Genomic DNA, 21,298 nt, shown 5'->3' with positions numbered 1-21,298 from the left:
AGTCATATGACTCCAAGTAAAGAAATTTTGCGCCTCCATTTCTTTTAACCATAGAATTATTCGGGAATGGATAAATGAAAATTAAGGAAACGCTATTTACAAATTTAGCAGTTTTATAAGAAAACATATATTTGCCCGATCTCCTTGGTGGAGTGGTGAGCGTCTCGGCCTTTTACCCGAGAGTCGTGGGTTCGAATCACGGTCAGGCATATAATTTTTCATAAGCTGTATGTAAGCTCTAGGAGATATTTAGTACACTGGTCGCTATACTGTTTCGAGGCTCAATAGCCGTTTGTGGCACAGACATTCGGTCTTATGCTTTAGGGCGACCGAATGGGGTGGTGGCGAGAGAAACGCCAAGAAAACCAAATACGCTGCATAATTCCATTTCCATACTTCTACGTACAAGGTTCAAAAGCTGCTGCGGTGAATTAATTCATCAAGCAAGCGAAATAGATCCTTCGAGTTGTAAAAGAAATTAAAATATGCTTTTATGATCTCCTTAATTACACACAGAAAATAAACTGTAAGTAGAGTGAATTAATTGAATCCTATAAGAATTAACTGTACTTCACCACTCATATTAAGATGTATCTGCAAAATTTATCCGATATATGAATGCATTAACATTATACCGGTTTGTTCAAAAAAAAAGGTATACACATTTCAAAATGTATTAATAAGCAAATGTATTTATAAGAATGTCATACATGTGATACGTTTCAATACGCGTTGGCTACAGGTTCAACGTTTGGTACTATCGTTCAGCAACAGCACTCGATGGCGTTAGTGTTAATCGATACGACGCAATCAGATGAGAAAATGCAGCGATGGTGCAAACACGGCTGTCTTTCGAGAAGTGAAAAAATATTTTGAAACGGTACTGGAAGTTCGAGAATGTCTGTGAAGTGCAGCGAAAATGGAGACACGAATATGAACGCCTAAGAAATGCTGGAAAAATTAATTTTACCATCCATTAGGACTTTGTTTGATGAGGATTCATTCTTATTCAACAAGGTTGTAGCCCGCCACGCTTTCATTCAAATGTGCGCGCCTACCTGGAAAAACACTGTACCGGGACATTGGGCAGGACGAAGAGGGTCGATTGAGTACCCCTTTCGCCTGATTTAACCTCCCTTAGATCTTCACTTACAGGGAACGATCAAGAACGTAATGTCCAGGAAGATCATTAGTGGAACTAGGCTATAATATTGAAACGGCTTGTGAAGCAATCCCTGTGGCTTCACAATCAGGAATGTATACCATGCTCTAAACGTGTTTGCAGTTTGAATACTTACCGAATTAGCACAAAGAATCTGTGTCTTTGTTGTAATTTTTCCCTTTTTATTGTAATACAATAATATAGCAACTATTATATTTTAAAGCGTGCATACATTTTTTTTGATCAGATCGAAATGTACATATTTATTTATATAGTAAGAACAGGCTGACGCAAAGTTATAGTTAAATTATTAAAAAACTGAAAGTCTACCTTACCAGCAAATTAAACTTGTCTCTCTAGATTTTTCAGTCGTTCGACCATCGTTAGGAGAATAAAATAGTATTATAAAGTCAAAAAATTAAAATGATAAAGCAGTCACTACAGTTTGCTAGTTATCAGTATACTGAATTGAAATGTAAAGTGTAACCTGGTGGAATAAAATGAAATTAACGGAAACAATGTTGTAAGAATGATATTTCATTTATTAAATAACTATCTCTTTATCTATATTGAGGACATGTTTAAACAATTTTTTCATCTTTGAAAAATGTTGGCTCATTAATTAAATTTTTATTATTACTGTAAATATGATATTTTTCTAAATTAGATATATTATAATAATTATAAGAAACGTCTAAAGTTCTCATAAATGTATTTGGATTGTATGTATGACCTTTATCTAATATATGTTTAACAAAGTTAGAATTTTCTGGTTTATTGTTTTTAATACTATCCATGTGTTCTTTTGCACGTATAGAGAATTTACGATTGGTCACACCTATATATATCATGTCACAATCTTTACAACCAAAACTATATACCCCCTTGTTTACCAAAATTAGTATCATTATTATATGATATCCTATTACAATTATTATTAATATATTTAATTAATTTATTATTTGTAGTATAATCAGATGTTATGTTAATTTTGTAATACAATTTTCCAATTTTTGACTGAATGGAGTGTATTCATTTTTTATATTTTTTTCGTTTTTATCCGGTGATAATTTTATTTTGTTAGTCGTATTAATTTTATTACTTATTCTATTGCATAATTTATTTATAGTATTAATATTATAACCAAACCATCAGCAATAGCAATATTTTTAATTATTTCTATTTCTTTGTTTAGAAAATAAAGATTTTCTAAAGAATCTTTTAACGTAATAAAGATTACGTTAAAGTTTAACGTAATGTATGCTCTACATAAAGTGCATTAAAAACAGCCATCTTTTGGGACCATGGATGAAATGAATAGTAGTTGATTATTGTATCATTTGAAGAAGGTTTATGATGTATTTCTAATTTTATTTTGTTATTTATTTTATTTTTATATCTAGAAAATTTAAACAATTGTCATTTTCTATTTTCCTAGTAAATTTTATGCGTTTATCAATTTTATTAAATTTATTTAATATTGTATCTGATTCATTTTGATTATTTTCATTATATATGATTATGGTGTCATCAACATAACGTTTGTATAACATAATATCATGTTGGGTTAGGACTTTTTTGATTTAAGTATCTTCTAAAAACTGCAGGTATATTTCTACCATAATTGCCGTTAGCGGTTCACCCGTCGCTAAACCAAAAGTTTGTTTAAAACACTAGTTTATTAAAAATAAAAAAACTACAATCACAACATAATTTAATCATATCAATTAACATATATATATATATATATATAAATGAATGTTTGTCTGTCTGTATGTCTCTTATGCCTTTCTAAACCGTTCATACGATAGCGATGAAACTTTGGGGAATGGTTGCACGTATGCCATGGAAGGTTTGGACCCACTAGGTGGCGCTGGCGTCGAGATATTTCGAAAAATTGTATTTATGGTCCGATTTGCCTCATATTCAGAATACATGTTACTTATATGGAAAGAATTATCTCTGCAAAAAATAAACCCGCTAGATGGCGCTGAGGTTAAGATATTTAGAAAAATTATATTTATGGACCGATTTGATTTATATTCAGAATATGAATATTAGTCACGTGAAAAGAAATATTTTTGCAAAAACTACGCCCGCTAGGTGGGGCCGGTGTCGAGATATTTACGAAACAAACAGACTTTTTTATTCTATATATATATATATATATATAAAAGGCATGTTCGTATGTGTGTCCGCTAAAGACCAAAATGCTAATGGACCGATTTACGCTCGGGCGAAAGGGAAAAAGGGGGAAAAGTGGAAAGAGAAAAGGAAAAAACGGAAAGGGTAAAAAGGAAACTGGGAGAGGGGTGAGGGAGATGGGTGAAAGGGAAAAGTTGGGAAGGGAAAAGGGGAAGGAGAATAAGTGAAAGGTAAAATTTGTGAAGTTCAGTTTTTTAATTTTTTATCAAATTTTAAATTGTGTTCATTTATACTCTCTCCCCCCCACTCACTCACTCTCTCTCTCTCTCTCTCTCTCTCTATATATATATATATATCTAAAGATATAAATTTTGTACAATTAGTTAGTTAATTCTATGAAAAGGATCTATAATGCCGGCCTCCATGGTGCGAGTGGTAGCGTCTCGGCCTTTCATGGGGAGTCCCGGGTTCGAATCCCGGTCAGGCATGACATTTTCCACACACGCAATTGTACAAATAATTCCGTCTCATCCTCTGAAGCAATATTTAACAGGGTCCCGGAGGTTATACGAACAAAAAAGAAAAAAAAAAGGATCTTTTAATATAACAATTTTTTTTATTTTTTAAAGGGTATGTATTGTTTAATTTGATTAAATTTTTTAATGTATTGGCCAAAACCTTTTTACGTATACATTTTCTATATGTTCAAAAGAAGACACAGATATATTAAAAACAATAAATCAGAAAATTCTAACTTTGCTAAATGTATATTAGATAACGGTAATACATACAATCCAAATACATTTATGAAAATTTTAGAAATTTATTATAATCATTATAATACATCTTCTAATTTAGAAAAATATCTTATTTACAATAATCATAAAATTCTAATTAATGAGCAAACATTTTTTGAAGATTATAAATTGTTTAAACATGCCCTCAATATAAATATAAAGAGATAATAATTTAAATAAATAAAATATCATTCTTACAAAATGGTTCTCGTTAATTTCATTTTTATTCCGCCAGATTACACTTTACATTTCAATTCATTATACTGATAACTAGCAAACAGTCACGACTGCTTAATCATTTTAATTTTTTGACTTTATTTTAAAATATTATTTTATTCTCCTGACGATGATCTAAGAACTGAAAGATCGAGAAAGACATATTTAATTTGCTGGTAAGGTGGATATTCACTTTTTTAATAATTTTTTTAAATTTATTAAATATATCAGCGGTAACCATGTTTGGGAAATTTAATGTTATAATTAGTTCACTGTTATTTTAAATAAGAAATTAATTTTATAGTGTGTGAAAAATTCCAAACTAGACAAAGGTTGGGGACCCTCGTGATATCGAACGCACGTGTACATATACAGACAGATAATAATAAAAGTATAGGAACCCTTAAATAACTTTTCAATCGTTCCAATACATAAAAATGAAATTTAAGAAATGCTCCTACCTTGAAACGATGTATTGTTCAGTAAAAGACTACCTTTTCGTAATAACACAGGAGGTGGTTGTAAAACTTTATATAGAAAGGGGATTGAGATGTATTTTAAAGGAGATTAAAAACAAACGTTTTGGGGTAAAAAAATTTAGGCAACGACAACTCTAACCAAAATGGTGCTCATTTAATACTTTTTAACATTTAATTTCAAAAGTGATCTACAGTACCTCTTAAAATAATTTCTCAAAAATGAAACAATAAAAAATAAACAAATTTTAGGAAGTATTTCCACCTCAAAACGATCTATTTTTCGAGAAAAAAAAGAGACCATTATTGAGAGACTACTATTTGAGGGGTAATATAGGTTAATTTTGACATTTGATGTGAAAAATATTAAATTTTCGCCATACTGGTGAGATTTACCATAGCTTTAAGTTTTTTAAGTCATGTTTTGTTTTCTTTTTAAATGCTCTTTAAAAGAATGTGTTATTATAACATCCTTGCCCTTCCAATTTAAAATCTGTGGGCTTCTCTCCTACAGCGGGCTAGAATTTGGGGTGTGATAATTAATATTTATTTATCAATCTAATCTTCTGCTAAATTCATTTTAACCAAATATTTTTGAAAAATCTATTTCAGGTGCACTGAAAATTTTTTAACATTTAGCATACATAACCATAAGAAGCCAGTCACGTCCAAATTAGGAACCTTTTAAGAATAATAAACTTCTCATAAAAAGATTTGATTAGGGATGGTATGAATTAAAGTGGTTTCCCATTTTTCTTCTTCAGTGAGTGAAGTATACCGCTATTTAATTAACAGAATAAGCTCCCGAAATGCAGTTTATATTCAGCCTTACAAACAATTTTCACATTAATCATTAAAGCTATACAGTTTAATTAATGAGTTTCTCTGAGAATCGTTACTCTCAAAGAAATTCTCTGATCGTGGTCGTTTATTTCTTAGACAATACTACTTACTACTTGTCACAATATTAGAAGAAAGATTGGGATAGACAGCATAAAACTAACTTACTGCATAATACATTCCTTTCTACTGGGAAATAATGCATAACATAACATACAATGTACATGAACATATATATATATATATATAGAAAGAGAGAGAGAGGATTGAGTGTGGAGAGAAAAAGCGAGAGAGCGGGAGAGTGAGAGAGAAAAGAGATACGGATTCTCGGATTTTAAGAAAGCAGTTTTATAACTTTCTTTCAACTAAAATAGAAAATACCTTTTAACAGTGAGTGTCAGTGGAAACAAAATACTACACGAAATATAGTAATAAATAATGTAAAGATAATAAACGAATAATAATTAGACAGCCAACTTGAGTAAGATAAAAATAAACCAGAGATTTAAATCAATTTTGGTATGCTACTAATAACTAATTCTTGAAACTAACATTCTGCAGAAAATATTTTAGGAATTTATCACGCAGTTTAGTAAAACTTTTCGTTGGAATAGATATTTAAAGAAAATATATTCTTATTAACATTCAAATAAATATTTTTGTACGAAATATTTTTATTGTAACATTAAAAAAAAAAAAAAATAGTAATAAATATCTAACAAAGGAATTTAAAATTAATAATGCGGTTCGGCCAACATCTTTTAACGATGCCTTCATTTAAACTCTACAAAAAATTCATTCAAAAGTTCAAGGAATCTTTGTTAATGTAACATACGTATATGTTTCATTATAGATATACTTTAATAATTATAGGTTAACTTTAATCTGTTAACCTATATATTATGTAAATTAATAAATTAATTTAACGAACGATAACTGTATAATATATTACCAATAATGTATTACCAATACAAATGTATTTGTATTGGTAATGCAAATTACCAAAATTTAATTTGTTTTTCATGTACAATTCGTATCCGAATTATTTATGTTTTAGATAATTCATGTAAATTTTATAATGATTTTATGATGAAAATAAAATATTTAATTAAGTATAAATATAAAATATAGTATTATGAATATAATACATTATTTTATAAAACAATGACGGTTTCAATTCATTATTTTGAAAACGTAAAGTAGTTTTATTCTGATTAAAAAATAAAGATCTAAATCCATAAATGTAAAGCCAAAGTGAGAATTTTGAGATCCGTAACAAAATTCATTATCAAAAAAATGAATATATTATTACATAGAGTAAATGTGCTCTCCCTACATAATACGAGTTAAAATTAATAAAAAAAGTGTAATATTCACAAAAAATGCTAGAGTAAACCAACTTAACGTAAGAGTTATTCTTAAGTTGTTAAGAATATAAAGATCTATTTGTCAAGGACTTCGCCCTCGGCAGTTTACTAATTAGGAGGAAAATTAAGTGGAACATTATAAGTATTTAAATATGCACGTAAAGGATTACGTAAAAATTAAATTATTTTACTCCGAATAAAATTTTAAGATACGAGATTCATGGTGACCGAATCCTACCCCCTCTTCATCGTCTTAACCAATTGTAACAAAAATTAAGTGCCATCAGAAATTGCCCATATTCAGAAGTATCTTACAAAATTTCATAAAAATCGGTTCTCCTGTCTGAAAAAGACAGACAAAGCCTTCCATTTCAGTAACGAGTAGGGGAGTAAGCTTGACTTTTGAAATTTCATGGATGAATGATTGATGGGTTGCGTTTTATATGGGACACCTGTATATTATGGCAATCCAGTCAACCTTCTCGCGACTTAAATAAAAATTAATCGTGAAATTTTCAGAAATAATTTTCTTTGTTATAATACTTGCCGAATTAATCGTCTATTAAACAAAGTAATTAAATTCTTTTTTCTTTGGGAATTTTTTAAATTTCTTTGGAAATTATTTACAATTCATTTGTCCATGACGGTCGGTAAATAATAAATACAAAATTATTGTTATTACGTCTAACTGAAGGCAATTTAAACTATAACCAATTTTTTTTCAAATCGAAAGTATTAATTCATAAATGAACGATAGGCCTCATCAATGATGGCACTAGCAATACTTAGTAAATATCACTGACGTAGTATAGCTGAAAATGTTTCAACGTATATACAGAACTTCCGTTCTAGTTTAGATTTGATTCATTTAAGTTGTAGTACAGCATTGTTTGTTTGCGTTTGAGTGATTATAACCTTACTGATTGTTCCCCGACGAAAAAACGTTTTGTCATAAAAATAATCATTCTATCTATTTTAATGATATTTATTTCCTTTTCCAACAAATATTACTTATCGTGAACAGGAAATGATATTTAAAAATGTAGCGTATGAAAGATTTGAATTAATATTTTTTAAACGGTTAAACAATTCTTTACTCACATTTTTACTCACTCGACGAATGAACTTCTACGGTTCAAGCAAATGGTTAAGTAACATTTCCGGCTTCCCCATTGACAGATTTTATGGCGTTCTTTAAAAACAGTATAGAGTTTTTGAATATTACTGACTTATATTACATAAAATAAATCAAATCAACTATAAATAAAATACAAAATAAAAAACGATTTTGAAAACAATCTTAGTGAACGACTTTAAAGATCGATTTCTACAGGTTGTTTCTAAAGATTTCAGGTGATATATCATGTTCAAGTGACAGGGGCGCCTTTTTTTACTGTTTAGCCTCCGGTAATTACCGTTCAGATAATACTTCAGAGGATGAATGAGGATGATATGTATGAGTGTAAATGAAGTGTAGCCTTGTACAGTCTCAGTTTGACCATTCCTGAGATGTGTGGTTAATTGAAACTCAAACATCAAAGAACACCGGTATCCACGATCTAGTATTTAAATCCGTGTAAAAATAACTGGCTTTAGTAGGACTTAAATGCTGGAACTCTAGACTTCCAAATCAGCTCATTTGAGAAGACGCGTTCACCACTAGACCAAGTCGGTGGGTTGATACGGGGCGCCTAATGTTTACCTCATGTAAAAATTAATATCCCGTAAAAATATAAAGAAAACATTCCGTAAATATTATAAGAAAAGATTTTAGGTAAAATTCGCGATTTAATATAAAATATGTTTAATGATATTAGAAGGAAACTAATAAAATGGGAAATCGGGAACCACTTTGTCGGTAGGGGTCTAAACGTTAATACAATTAAGATCTAATGTGCACTTACAATACTTTGGACTAATTTGGTGCTTAATAGTTAAGCCAGTTTTTCATATATTAAGTAAAACCTAAAAAACAACTATTGGGTACGGCCGTACTCTTTTGTCGGGTCAGAACCAAAATTTAACAAAAGTTAGAACTTATGTAGACGACTATCTTTTCATAGGTTTTAGTAATTCGTATTGGAAATATTGTGTATTAATTTTATGGCTTAATTTTCTCAAAACCGCAAAAATCTGGGCGAAATCTTTCGCCAGGCAACACTAACTTTTTGAACCTATGTTTATATGAACTTTGTTCTTTATTTTCACTAGTAAATCAAATCCTGAAAATGTTTGGCTTTTTTCGTGAATCACCAGCATAAAAAAAAATCTGATGTGGACACCACACGACTTCCTTGTACGCCTATTAAATTACATGTACAAATTTTTAAAAGTACATAAAATTTTATTTCATTAATAACTTCTGATATTTTTCATATTATTTTTTTAATTGTTATTATTGAATTATTATTTATTGTAAAACTTTTTTACAATCAGAGGTTAATAATTATTAATAAATCAATATATCTAAATTAAAAATAAAAAAGTTAAAAAAAAGGAGATGAAGTCGGATTTTAACTGATGTGCCTTCACCTTGTAAGGTCCAAATATTCCATTAATTAAAATTTTATTTGGCTATAACTCTGGAACCAATGAAAATAAATACCATTAATGATATATCGTTCAAAAAGCTCTCAATGAAGCACTTATTACTGCAGTTAAAAAAAGTCCAAAATAGAATTGTTTTTAGATCTTGGGATTTTTTTGGACACTTTTGGTCTAGCCGATTGCAATCAAAAGGGAAGGTGTACAACTAGATGTTACAACAGTCCTAAATCCAAAATTTCAACATCCTACGGCTAATCGTTTTTGAGTTATGCGGAATACATACGTACAGACGTCACGCCGAAACAAGTCAAAATGAACATTTCCGCTGAAACCTGAAAATCGAAATTTTTCGCGATCACAATACTTCCTTTACTTCGTACAAGCAAGTAAAAAGATAAGCAATTAAGCTAATTATATCCCTAGCCCTAAATCAGATCTACTTAAAATTTCAGTGCCGCAAATAAATCATATAATACTATCACTACACCGAAAATTTTAAAATGGGGGTAAATATCCCACCTCCTTGTCTAACTAATTAAAAATTTAATGACATCGATGTCCCACGCACAGAATAATTGACCCAAATATCACAATTTAATGTTCAGGCAGTCTGAAGATATTTATCAAAATACAGTCTGAAATACATACATACGTATGTACATACGTACATACGTATATGCTTGTACGTATGTACGTACAAGCAATATATCTTTGCGGTATTTCCCTGGTATTTTTTTGTGTTGTTTCGGTTTTAAAGTATGATTGAAACGTCCAGATAACCACAAAAAAACCGCTCCAATATCATCACCATATTTTCTTTACAGCTGTATGTATTTCCGGGAAAGTAAAAACAAAAATTTCGGTTAGATAATTAGAACGAGTACTTTTAGTAAACAGAAAAAGATAAAAATTCTGTCACAGTAATTGCATCAGAAGGGCGGATTTCCGGTTTTAGTTAACCTTGAAAACGTACTCAAAAACCAATTTTTTTGCCTCTAACTTCGGTTCCTATGAACGGATTTACTTGAAAATCAATAAAGCTCTGTTCCTAATAGGTTTACATAATCCCACCAAGTTTCGTCAAAATTGGTAAAGATTTTCTTCCCTCCCATAAAGCAGACGAAAAAATCTTACACATTCGTACGTAGCAGCAGCATACCTCGGCTGAAAAAAATATTTTTTTTTTTGCTCTAAAATAACTAAATGTGGGTAAAGGAATATAATTAATTAATTAATCAGTTATAAATATTTATACACATGCCCTTATTTAAAAATAGATCCATTTATGACGTATATGTCATACGATAATATAAATATGACAGGTGACAGTAAAAGCTTATCTTAAACACATGGTTTAATCACTGAAATACAGGTTAAAAGTTAAATAATGACTGTATATTGTTCAGTTCATTATTTTAATAATGCTACGACGTCAGCAAATCGTTCGTCACACCTCTTCATCAACTTGCTCAACTGATTTAAACGAGTGTAACAATTTAAAATAAAATAAACAATTTTTATTTATTATTGCAATGGCGGTCATAAGTTTTTATTTAATATTTACTTTCCATTTGATAGCTTAAAGAAGGAAAACTTCAAATTATCACGTGCATTACAAAATTCTAACTTTGACATTTATGCAGAAGTAACAATAAACAGAAACCAATGGTCAAATTAAAATATTATCCTAGCGTATTTTATTTTAAATTTTATACAAATAACAAAAATCAGTTGATAGACTAAGATAATAAAATCTTGCGTAATTTAATCGGCCTTATAAAGGTTCTGACAATTTTAATTAACTTTAAATAAAATAACGAAGGACATGAAATTAATGAAATAAAAGAAAACAATTCAAAGATGGTTGAGAACTGAACCGAAGCCAACACGACGAATTAACCGATACATAAAAAAAAAACTGGCAGTGAATTACCTTTCCCAGCTAATCCGGTCAAGTTATGCAATTCAATCATTTTAAGCTCTATCAATTTATCATTTTTGAAGCCAAATATTAATATTACAGTCTCGAAAAATGTGTTTTTGACTTTTCAAAATTTTGGAACTTGTGCATCAGGAGGCTTTTTAATGATTAAAATACTAACTAAAATTGATTTTAGATAATTTAAACTCAAGATTTTAAAAAACTTTTCGATTCTTTTTAAAATTTAGGAGCTTCCCCATCAGGAAACGGGTATTAAGTTATTTTAGTGTCTTAATTATTTAAAAAAATACGTTTTAAGCATTAAAAATATGAAACTGCGAAAAACAAAATTTTTTATAAGAAAACGTTTTTTCTTAAGTGCCTCATTAAAGATTTGAGTTTTGATTTCGGCCAAAACACCCTTACTCCTATTTGCAATTTTTTCCAAAAATTTAATGTATCCTTCCCGCCGAAGGTAGTAGGTAGTAGGTACCTGTCTACCAAGTTTGAAGAAAATCGGTCAACGGGATCCAGAGCCCAAATACAGGCCAACATACGTACAGTACCTACGTATAAGCGCACAAAGTCCGTCGGAAAGTAATTGACTTTTTGGACTTGAGAACGTTGGAATAATTTTTTTACAGATCATTTACCACTGATTTAAATCTATGTTTTTTGTAATTTTTGTTTAATATTTTCTTAAGGCACAAAACTTTTAAAAAAGACCAGTTTTTTTAGATTTGTTTATATACTTTACCGTAATAGCTGTAGCAGCATATATCGCTATAACCCGTAAAGTAATCGAATTTTATTACCTAATCAGTCATTTTTGATAACTGTAATTATGTAACGAATCAGGAGTAGCCGTTAAAATTAAAAAAAAAGAAATTGTATCTTTAGAAAATATTTATGCTCTTTAATTCTTATATTTTGATTAAGTTTTACAAAAAATATTTCAGTGGAGTAAATCACAACTAACTTTTCATTCTTAGAAAACGGAAGAATCCACTCAAAATCCAATATTAATAAAAGCGGAAACCTCAAATCATATCAGTTGTATTATATATTTGTTGACGCGTTATAAGATAATAAATTGCTTCGTAACAGAGTAAATAAAGAGAGGGAGGAAAAAGAGTTGAAGGAAAACTATAAAGAAAAATATTTTTTTTTACTACTTTTTATCCTTACTTATTTAAATTTAAATTCGTGTAAAACCCGGAAAGGATTTAACAATACTTAAAATATTAAATTTCTCGCTAAATTTAGGGGTTTTTCAATGAACGATTATTGATTTAAAAGTCTTCTTATTTTTAATAAATAGCAATGTCAATGTTACAGAGGACGTTCTAGATTGATTTGGAGAGATAAGCTGAAACTTTTATGAACAAATAGAACATCATAGATAGCAGAATTAGGTTGCAAGAGATATCTGAAGCTAAACAAATTCGCTATAAAGATGGAAAAGAAGAAAAACTTCGTTTCGATAAAATGAGCCCGAAATCGTAAATAGTAATTAATTAAAAACAAATGACTATTCAGAACAAAAATTAGGCTGACCTGATCTCTTATAGTAATTTCAGTTTTTCGCAATTTTATAATGTAACAATTATTTTCAACTTATCTTTCTTCAAATATACATGAACCCCACCGTAATTCCTATGCTCATTTTTTTTAATATAACAATTTCAAATAAAATAATTATTAATTGAAAAATATTAAATACCTGAAAAGCAGTTGGTTGAAAAAAACGTACTAACTGATGTAGAAAACAAGGAAAAATTATTAGACAGTACAACTGAAAATTTTTTATACGGCGAAATATTAAATTAAAAAGGAAACAAAAAATAAAAATTTTCTTTGATTATTTATCAGTTCTTTTTTAAAGAAATATTTCAAAAAAGAAATGAAATTATTTGTCTTTATTGAAATATTGTCATATTACCGAGTAAAATTATTGAGAGATAAATAAAACCACGCTCAAACTTTTGCCATAATTCTACAGCGAATTATCAAGTTTCAAACTTATTAACAGAAATATTAACATGACTAGCGTAAGTGTTGCGAATACATCAAAAACCAAAAAATGATGTATATTTATTTAAGGGATGAAAAGATGAACGTCTAACTAAAATATAAATTAATATTATTAAAAATAGTTCTAGTGTTTCCTTGAAAAGTAAGTAGTAATATTTAACAGTAAAAGATGTTTTCTGTACGTAGCAATTTCACACCATGAACAAAAATATAGAAAATAGAAACATGCTGTCATTCAACTAGCACGTTATAGAGTTAAGTTTTACGTTCCAAAGTGACCGTTGAAAGAGGTATTTTATGTCTATTACGCGATGAATTAAGAAAAAAAAAATATTTAAAAATTTTCTAAAACCCCAACATTTTTTGTCATTTCAAAGGGGGGGAGATCCATTCCTCTTTTGGCGAAACATTTTTAATTTAATACGTTATGAATTATCATAAGGGTAGAAGCGTATTAACAAAATTTCGATAAAACAATCGATATAAAGATAAACTTGAATTGTAAATCTAAACATGAAAATTAAACTTTAACAAAACAAAGTGTAATATAGTTTTAAAGATGAAGGACATAAGATCTGTGCGAAACCAGTTTCGTACCTCCCACTTCCTCTTGCCATTCCCACGATGGTTTGCAAATTACGCTTGGATTTCATCATAATTACTTTCAAACAAGCGTTTTGAGATAATGTATTACCCGACTGAAATAAATTTAGCAACAAACGATAAAAAACTTTGAAATATTACAAAAATAAAAAATTAATGGCAATAAGATACATTTTGTAAAATTTGTGTAGCATTTTATAATACTGTTTATTTGGTTTTTTTTTCAGAAAAAAAACGATATTATGCGTAATAAATACAGTTATAAATCAAATAAACAGGCACAGGAGTATAGAACAAAAGAAGAAGAATCGAGAAAGATGACGCTCATATAAACTACGTTTAGACAATGAAAGAAACTGCGCTGCTGAGCAATGGTCTGCATTATCATCACCGATGTCTCTTGACAGTAACAACACAGAAAATTACGTAGGAATTTTATATCTGTCTATAAAAGTCGATGAGATGATAATAAGCGATCCAGAACTTGAGTTTAATATTAAATGGTCTTAAAGTAAAAGATGAAAAATGTATCATTTCATCAAAATCCAACATCTAAACATCGCTCATACTTATAAAAGTTATTCGCCTATCTAAAGTTATTAACGCCTATCTAGCGGCTGTACTTCTGATACAGCACACCTCAATAAACAGACTGCAACCTTTCGGAGCAAACCTATTTTTAATGATTTGCAGACTGACAATGCTTTTTAACAACAACAAAAATCATTAAATATGATTTTAAGCATTTTTTTAAGAAGAAATTTTTAAAATGTGAGACTGTCTTGCCTCATGTTTGCTTTTTTTATTTGCATCTCAGTAAAAGATTTCAGGCAATAATAATTAAAGCCAAAACATAAAAGTTTTCTAGAAAACATTTTTCGAAATTTTTAGAAAGTATTTCTTCTGTACTGAATGCCAACGAAGAAGCAAAAATAATTTCAGGACATGTTTTACAAACGAATATGTTTAACGAAACGAATATATAATGAACGTTTTAAAAACGAATATATTAAAACATTCATATAAAAACAGGTTATAAGTAACGTCAACTGAAAAGTTTAAGAAATTTTACTTAACCGAAAAATATAATATTATAATTTTAAATGGAAACAAGAATAATCCTTTTAATATTTAAAATATTCAAAAACAAAATCAATTAAAAATAAACAAAAAGAAAAATTAAATAAGATGATATTTTAACAAGGTTTATTTAATTTTTATTGTTTTGTGTTAAAAATATTAAAAAATTAAAATTTATTACTTCGACATAAATTTGAAAAATTAAGACATTTTTATTCTGTAAGTTAGCATTATTAACAACTGATCAACGATCTGTTTTTTTCCCCAAAAAAAATCTAATGTGGACAGCACATGAATTCCTTGTACGCCTATTGAATTATATATACACATTTTTTTCTATACTTCATTTAAACTTTCATTTGAAAGTAAGAATCGATCCTACAATTCTTTAATAAAGTGGAGAGTTACACAATTGATGAAATATTAGTTTTTATTAACATCAAATATTTATGCAATTATTAATTCAACAATCTTACATGAAATATTATGATAAGTAAAAGTCCCTTTATTACTCGTATTACTAGATCAGTATTATTCGTATCTTAGTGAGTTGCTGATCAACAAAAGTTTCAGATTTCTGATGTGTCGTATAAATAAAAATTAATAATAATATAATAATTAAACTATTCCGTTTAGTGAACTCCTGTGTACGAGTTACAAATGTTAATTTCGACCTTACGGTGTAAAATATTCAATTTTAATTATTGGATTATTTGATGAATAATCAAAACTGAAAAAAAAATCATATAGGAAAAAGAAAGATAACATGAAGAAATATAGCTCAAAAAAATGATAAGAAGATGAATATGGGAAGAAAAATATTAAGAGAGGATGATGAATATAAAGAGAGAGGAAATTTGAAAACTAAAGAATGTATGCACAAATTAAAATCAGAAGAATTACATCAAACCAAAGAGCGATTAAATGATTGGCAACAAAAATAATTAATTAAATGATTGTTATTGAATAATTATAATTGTAAAACTTTTTTTTACAATCAGGGGTTAATAATTATTAATAAATTAATATATTTAAATAAAAACAAAATTTAAAAAAAAAGGAGATGAAGTCTGATTCGAACACATGTGCCTTCCCCTTGTAAGAACCAAAAATTTGATTAATTAAAATTTAATTTGAATGAAAGTAAGTACCACTTATGATATATTGTTGAAAAGCTCTCAATGAGAGCTTATTACTGCAGTTAAAAAAAAGTCCAAAATTCAGATTTGTTTGGATTTTGTCCTTTTTTGGACACTTTTGGCTCAGTTGATTGCAAACAAAAAGGGAAGGTGCACAACTAGATGTTACAACAGTTCTAAATCCAAAATTTCAACATATTACGGCTAATCGTTTTTGAGTTATGCGAGATACATACATGCATATATACGTACGTACAAACTTCACTCCAAAACTAGTCAAAATGGATATTTCCGTTGAAATCTGAAAACCGAAATTTTTCGTGATCACAATACTTTCTTTACTTCGTACAAGGAAGTAAAAAATATGGGGCGTGAGTTTGTTTGTTTGATATATCTATTCACATTTTTATTTTAGCTGTCATTGGCGCAAAGCGGACCTCGTGGTGCGCCGGGCAGCTGCGGGCAGCGCAGGAACGATTCATTCGTTCGTACTATTTTTAATTCTAGAACGAGTCATTTGTCCGAACGATTTATACTTCTTTATACGAATGATTTATCTAAAATTACATCTGTGTTTTGGGGATAAAAAAGGAAAACATTGGGGTTAGAGCCGAGTTAAAAATTCATAACTCAAGAAATAGCTAAAATGGTTCAGGATTTTGAAGCTTTTCGTTGTAAAGGTTTTTGTTGTTAGTACGCTAAATTCATGAACGTTGTTTTGTTACAGTTGGCAAAAACATTTAACATGTGTAATGAAATATAAACCATGAAACATTTTCATGGCGCCTTTTTTCTAGTGTTTTTAATAAAAGTCAGATTTGTGACTTTTATTAAAAAACTTTTTAATAAAAGGTTTTTAAACTTCAAAAAACTGGTTAGAAAAACTTTCTTTTTTTCACTTGACGTTACCTAATAAATTTTTGTCGAAATAAAATTCTCTAAAAAACTTGGTGGAAAATGTTATTTGTTTTTTGGTGATTAAACGAAGATATTTTACGTCACACCTAAAAAATATTGTGTATTGCAACACCACTTTTTGTGTTTTATAATAATTCGTGTATTGCATAGTTTTATATGCTTTCAAAATGTAAGAAAACTGTAGCGCTTAAGTTAACTCTTTTCAATTTTCAAATGAAGAACATGCAGACATACGTTTTGTTTACGGATATTGTAATAGAAATACGCTATGTGCACGTGTATTCCAAAAAAGGTCCTTTAATAAGGATTTCAAATCGGAAATCCTTTGGCTCAGTATTTAAATGTTTATGTACAACTGGTGCTTTTCCATTATGTTCGTAATCCGTTGAACAATGGATATATCGCTTTAAATATTATAATTGTCGGTGAAAATAGTATTCCTTTGAAAAAATTCTAATACTCTTAACAATACAATTATGAGAAAAATACATAATTTATTTAATATTATAATTAGCACAAATCTAAATAATCATCTTGACAAACATCTCATTATTTTATAATTAAGCCTAATGATAAAACTAATTATAGTAAATTTGAAATACATTAACATAAGGGTACCCCCACCCGCTCACCTATTACATGTGAAGACGACCACCCGCAAGGAACGTCATAATGAAATGACGACATTGGTTTTTCAATTTATATATACCACAATATGATTATTTAACAACTTCACTGTTTAAGTTTACTTTGATCCGGTAAAAGGAGAGAGAGCTATTTTTAAATTACTGTAATGTTTTGGAGCGTACAATTAATTAATTAGTTTTTACTTAATATTTACCATACGAAGAGATTCCAAACTGATATTAATTTTATTAATATTATTCATATCAATTCCAAGGAAAATCTAAATCTGAAATTTAAAACTAACCAACTTATATCTGTTTTCAAAGAACTACTTAAATTAATCTTTCCGTACTATTAATCTATTGGGAATTATTATTCGTCGGGCAAATTTTTTCGAGACAAAGGAGTTATTTTGCAACTGTTTCTTATTTCACAACTGAGGATTTTATCGATCCTATTTTATATCAGCCTTATTCAGTAACTCAAATATTTTACATTAACATAAATATTTTTATCAAGGTCGCATTGCGATGCTCTTGCTGCCACTGCTGTTTCTTTTTCTCCTATTAACAGATTATATGTTTCTTTATAAAATAGCTATATAATAGTTCTTTGATTCATAAAAAACCACTATTGTAGCTATTTGAATAAAACAATCAGATGCATTAATTAAAATCTTAACAAAACGATTCGTAATTGGAGAGTTCGTAATACTATTAAAGAAACTACAATTTCATAACTTTTAATAACACTGGACAACATTAAACAATTTTTTTTAAATCATCTTCAAAAGAGAACCAATAAAACATTTATTAAAGTAATTAAATAACCGTTCAAGAGTTAATTTATGAACGAAGAAATGGACATACATATAGGTTTTCCAGGGTATTTTACTTTTCGATTTCATTAAAAAAAATATATATATATATAAATAAATTTAAAAGCAATATTTTATATATATATATACACACACACACACACACACACACACATATATATATATATATATATATACACATGAAATATTGCTTTTAAATTTAACAACCAATTAGATTAATAACAAAACAAAATTTTAAAAAATCATGTAAAAATCTTTCCTTAAAAAAAAGTCTCAAAAAAATTAGTTTCTGAACTAGGGAATCAAACAAAAAATATGGAATATAATTCGCTAAAAAATCAATATTCTAAAAAATGTAATTTTCATAAATTTTGTATTAAACCAGTTTTCCAGAACCATTTTTAATACGGCGATTAAGCAAAAAAAGGGTAGAATAAAATACAAAAAATTTTTTTTTTTAGTAGTTTCAAAAAATGAACAGATTTTTTCTAACACCAGTACAATTATTTAAGGGCAGATTAAATGATAAAAAATCATTTAAAGATGTTTATGAGCAATAATATTAAAAAAATAATAACAATCAATTGAATAAATCCGTCAGAATTTCTTTTATTAGGTTCACAAGACGTTATTAAAATCGAACTGATCTATTTCAGTTATTACGACCACATAATTATCCACTACCAATTGGATAAGATCAGCTCAATATAAATTAAATCTCACTTATAAACTGCATTTCGATCAGTTACACAATTTACAGGTGTTAAAAGTATGGTAATCGTCAATTAACTTTTCAATAGGTAAACATGAAAAATTAAATTTAGCAAATGTTTTTACCTCAAAACTATCTATTTTTCGGTATAAAATCGTTACTTGTAATGTACTCTGTAGAACAATTTTGAGATTAGGTGTGAAAAATATTTAGTGGCCGCCATTTTTGTTAGGATTGCCATAGTCCAAATTTTGTCAAGTCAAAATTTTTGTTTTTCAATGTCCTTTAAAATAGCCTGTCACAACCCTACACTTTCCATTTAAAATGTTTGAGTCGCTTCCCTTTTGGTTGGTTAGAGTATGGTGGTCTCATACTGTATTTCAGTTTTCTACGTTTAACGTTCTATAAAATATTATTTAAGAGTTTCCATACACTGTTAATATTTATATATCTAATTCTAATATTTATAATAAAGAATAAAGCAAAGGTAAAGCTTTTTTTTTATAAAATGCGGGAAAGAAAATTGTAAAATGAAACAGAAAAATTGTAAAAGATCAGGAATATTTTCAAAGATATTATAAGGGGTAAAGAAGAAAAGAGAGAAAATAAAGAAAGAAGAGTTGAGGGAATGACACAAGAATTCTTTTTAGAAAATTACTTAGCGAAAAGCTTAGAAGTGCGGACAATAAAATTATTACGCTGATAAATCAAAAGGATGGTCGGGTACTGGTACTACGGGTCAAGAGACATAAATATTGCCGGGAACCACCAGCGGAGGATAGTTAGTAATTTTTCAAGTTCGAGTTCGGTGCAGAGTGCGACAAAAGCGATAACAGTGTCTGATAACGAGTGAAGACAGCGTCACGAACATTCCAATTTGGTCAGTGGTTTAAAAGAAGAAGCTGTTCGGCGAGTTATTTGTAAACAGGAGTGAAAAAACGGCATTTTATTCATTCATAAAGCGTAGGGTAGTTCTTTTGAAAACAGTAAAAATAAATAATACTTGCAGAAAGTGAATCGTATGAATAGTAGATTTTTGTTCTATTGTCAATTCCATAATAAATTCTGTAAGTCATTACAAAGTTTTTAGTAAATTGGACTGTATTTTGGTATTTATAATTTAATTGCCATCAAATAACTTTTTATATTTTTTTTATTTGAATTACTGTTTTGTAAATTTATTATGATTATTAGTTATTTTATTTCATATAATTCAAAGTAATGAATTGTATTTACATGACATTTTTACGTGTGTAATCTCTCAATATCCTGGTCGAACCGCGAACACGCAATAATTTAAATGTAATAAACAAAAATTTTATTATATTGATAATTTTAAAGAAAACAGTTTTGCATCTTCCAGTTTAGAAGAACATGACAATTTTAAAAATCAATAGCAACAAACCTAAATCTTCTGTAAATAAAAATATCGGAAAAAGTCAATAAAAATAGCAATGAAAAATTATAATTAATAAATAAGTAAAATTTTAACATGATGACTGATTTAAGGAGATATAATATTTTATTTAATTATTTAAAATTTATAAGTTCTATTAATTATAATGTACGGTTCATCAAAATAATATGTAGTTTCAATATTTAAAATAGATTATAACCGGAGCAGTACAATCCATTTTATTCAATGACAGGTAGTAAAAAATTGTCAATTTTTTTGTAATTTGACAACCGTTTTTTTTATTATTTTTTCAAATTAAAAAATACCGTTCAGAAAAAGCAGATCTCATGAAAGTACTATGAAAAAAATAAAAAAACAGTAAGTAAAATTTTTAATTAATTTATAATATTCATGACTAATATTCTAATTCAAGTACATTATTCAATCATTTTCATCCTTACAACACAGTTTCCTTATATA

At 28.4% G+C, this 21,298-nt stretch overlaps 1 protein-coding gene across 2 annotated transcripts in view; it reads right to left on the bottom strand.

The window, feature by feature from the left end:
- The window catches only part of LOC142321787 (C-Maf-inducing protein-like), a 284,140-nt gene that overhangs the window by 227,042 nt on the left and 35,800 nt on the right, over nucleotides 1-21,298 (bottom strand). Inside the window, exon 1 of one of the 2 annotated variants that reach the window (XM_075360175.1) lies at nucleotides 1,498-1,621. The exons of the other annotated variant lie outside the window; for it this stretch is intronic. The gene's annotated coding sequence lies outside the window, so the exon portion shown is untranslated. Of the gene's footprint in view, nucleotides 1-1,497; nucleotides 1,622-21,298 lie in introns of those variants that run through there. 2 annotated transcript variants of the gene reach the window in all.

The sequence above is a fragment of the Lycorma delicatula genome, chromosome 3 (genome assembly GCF_047948215.1).
Source record: "Lycorma delicatula isolate Av1 chromosome 3, ASM4794821v1, whole genome shotgun sequence".
Taxonomy (NCBI): Eukaryota; Metazoa; Arthropoda; class Insecta; order Hemiptera; family Fulgoridae; genus Lycorma; species Lycorma delicatula.
This window is presented reverse-complemented; position numbering and strand designations above follow the sequence as displayed.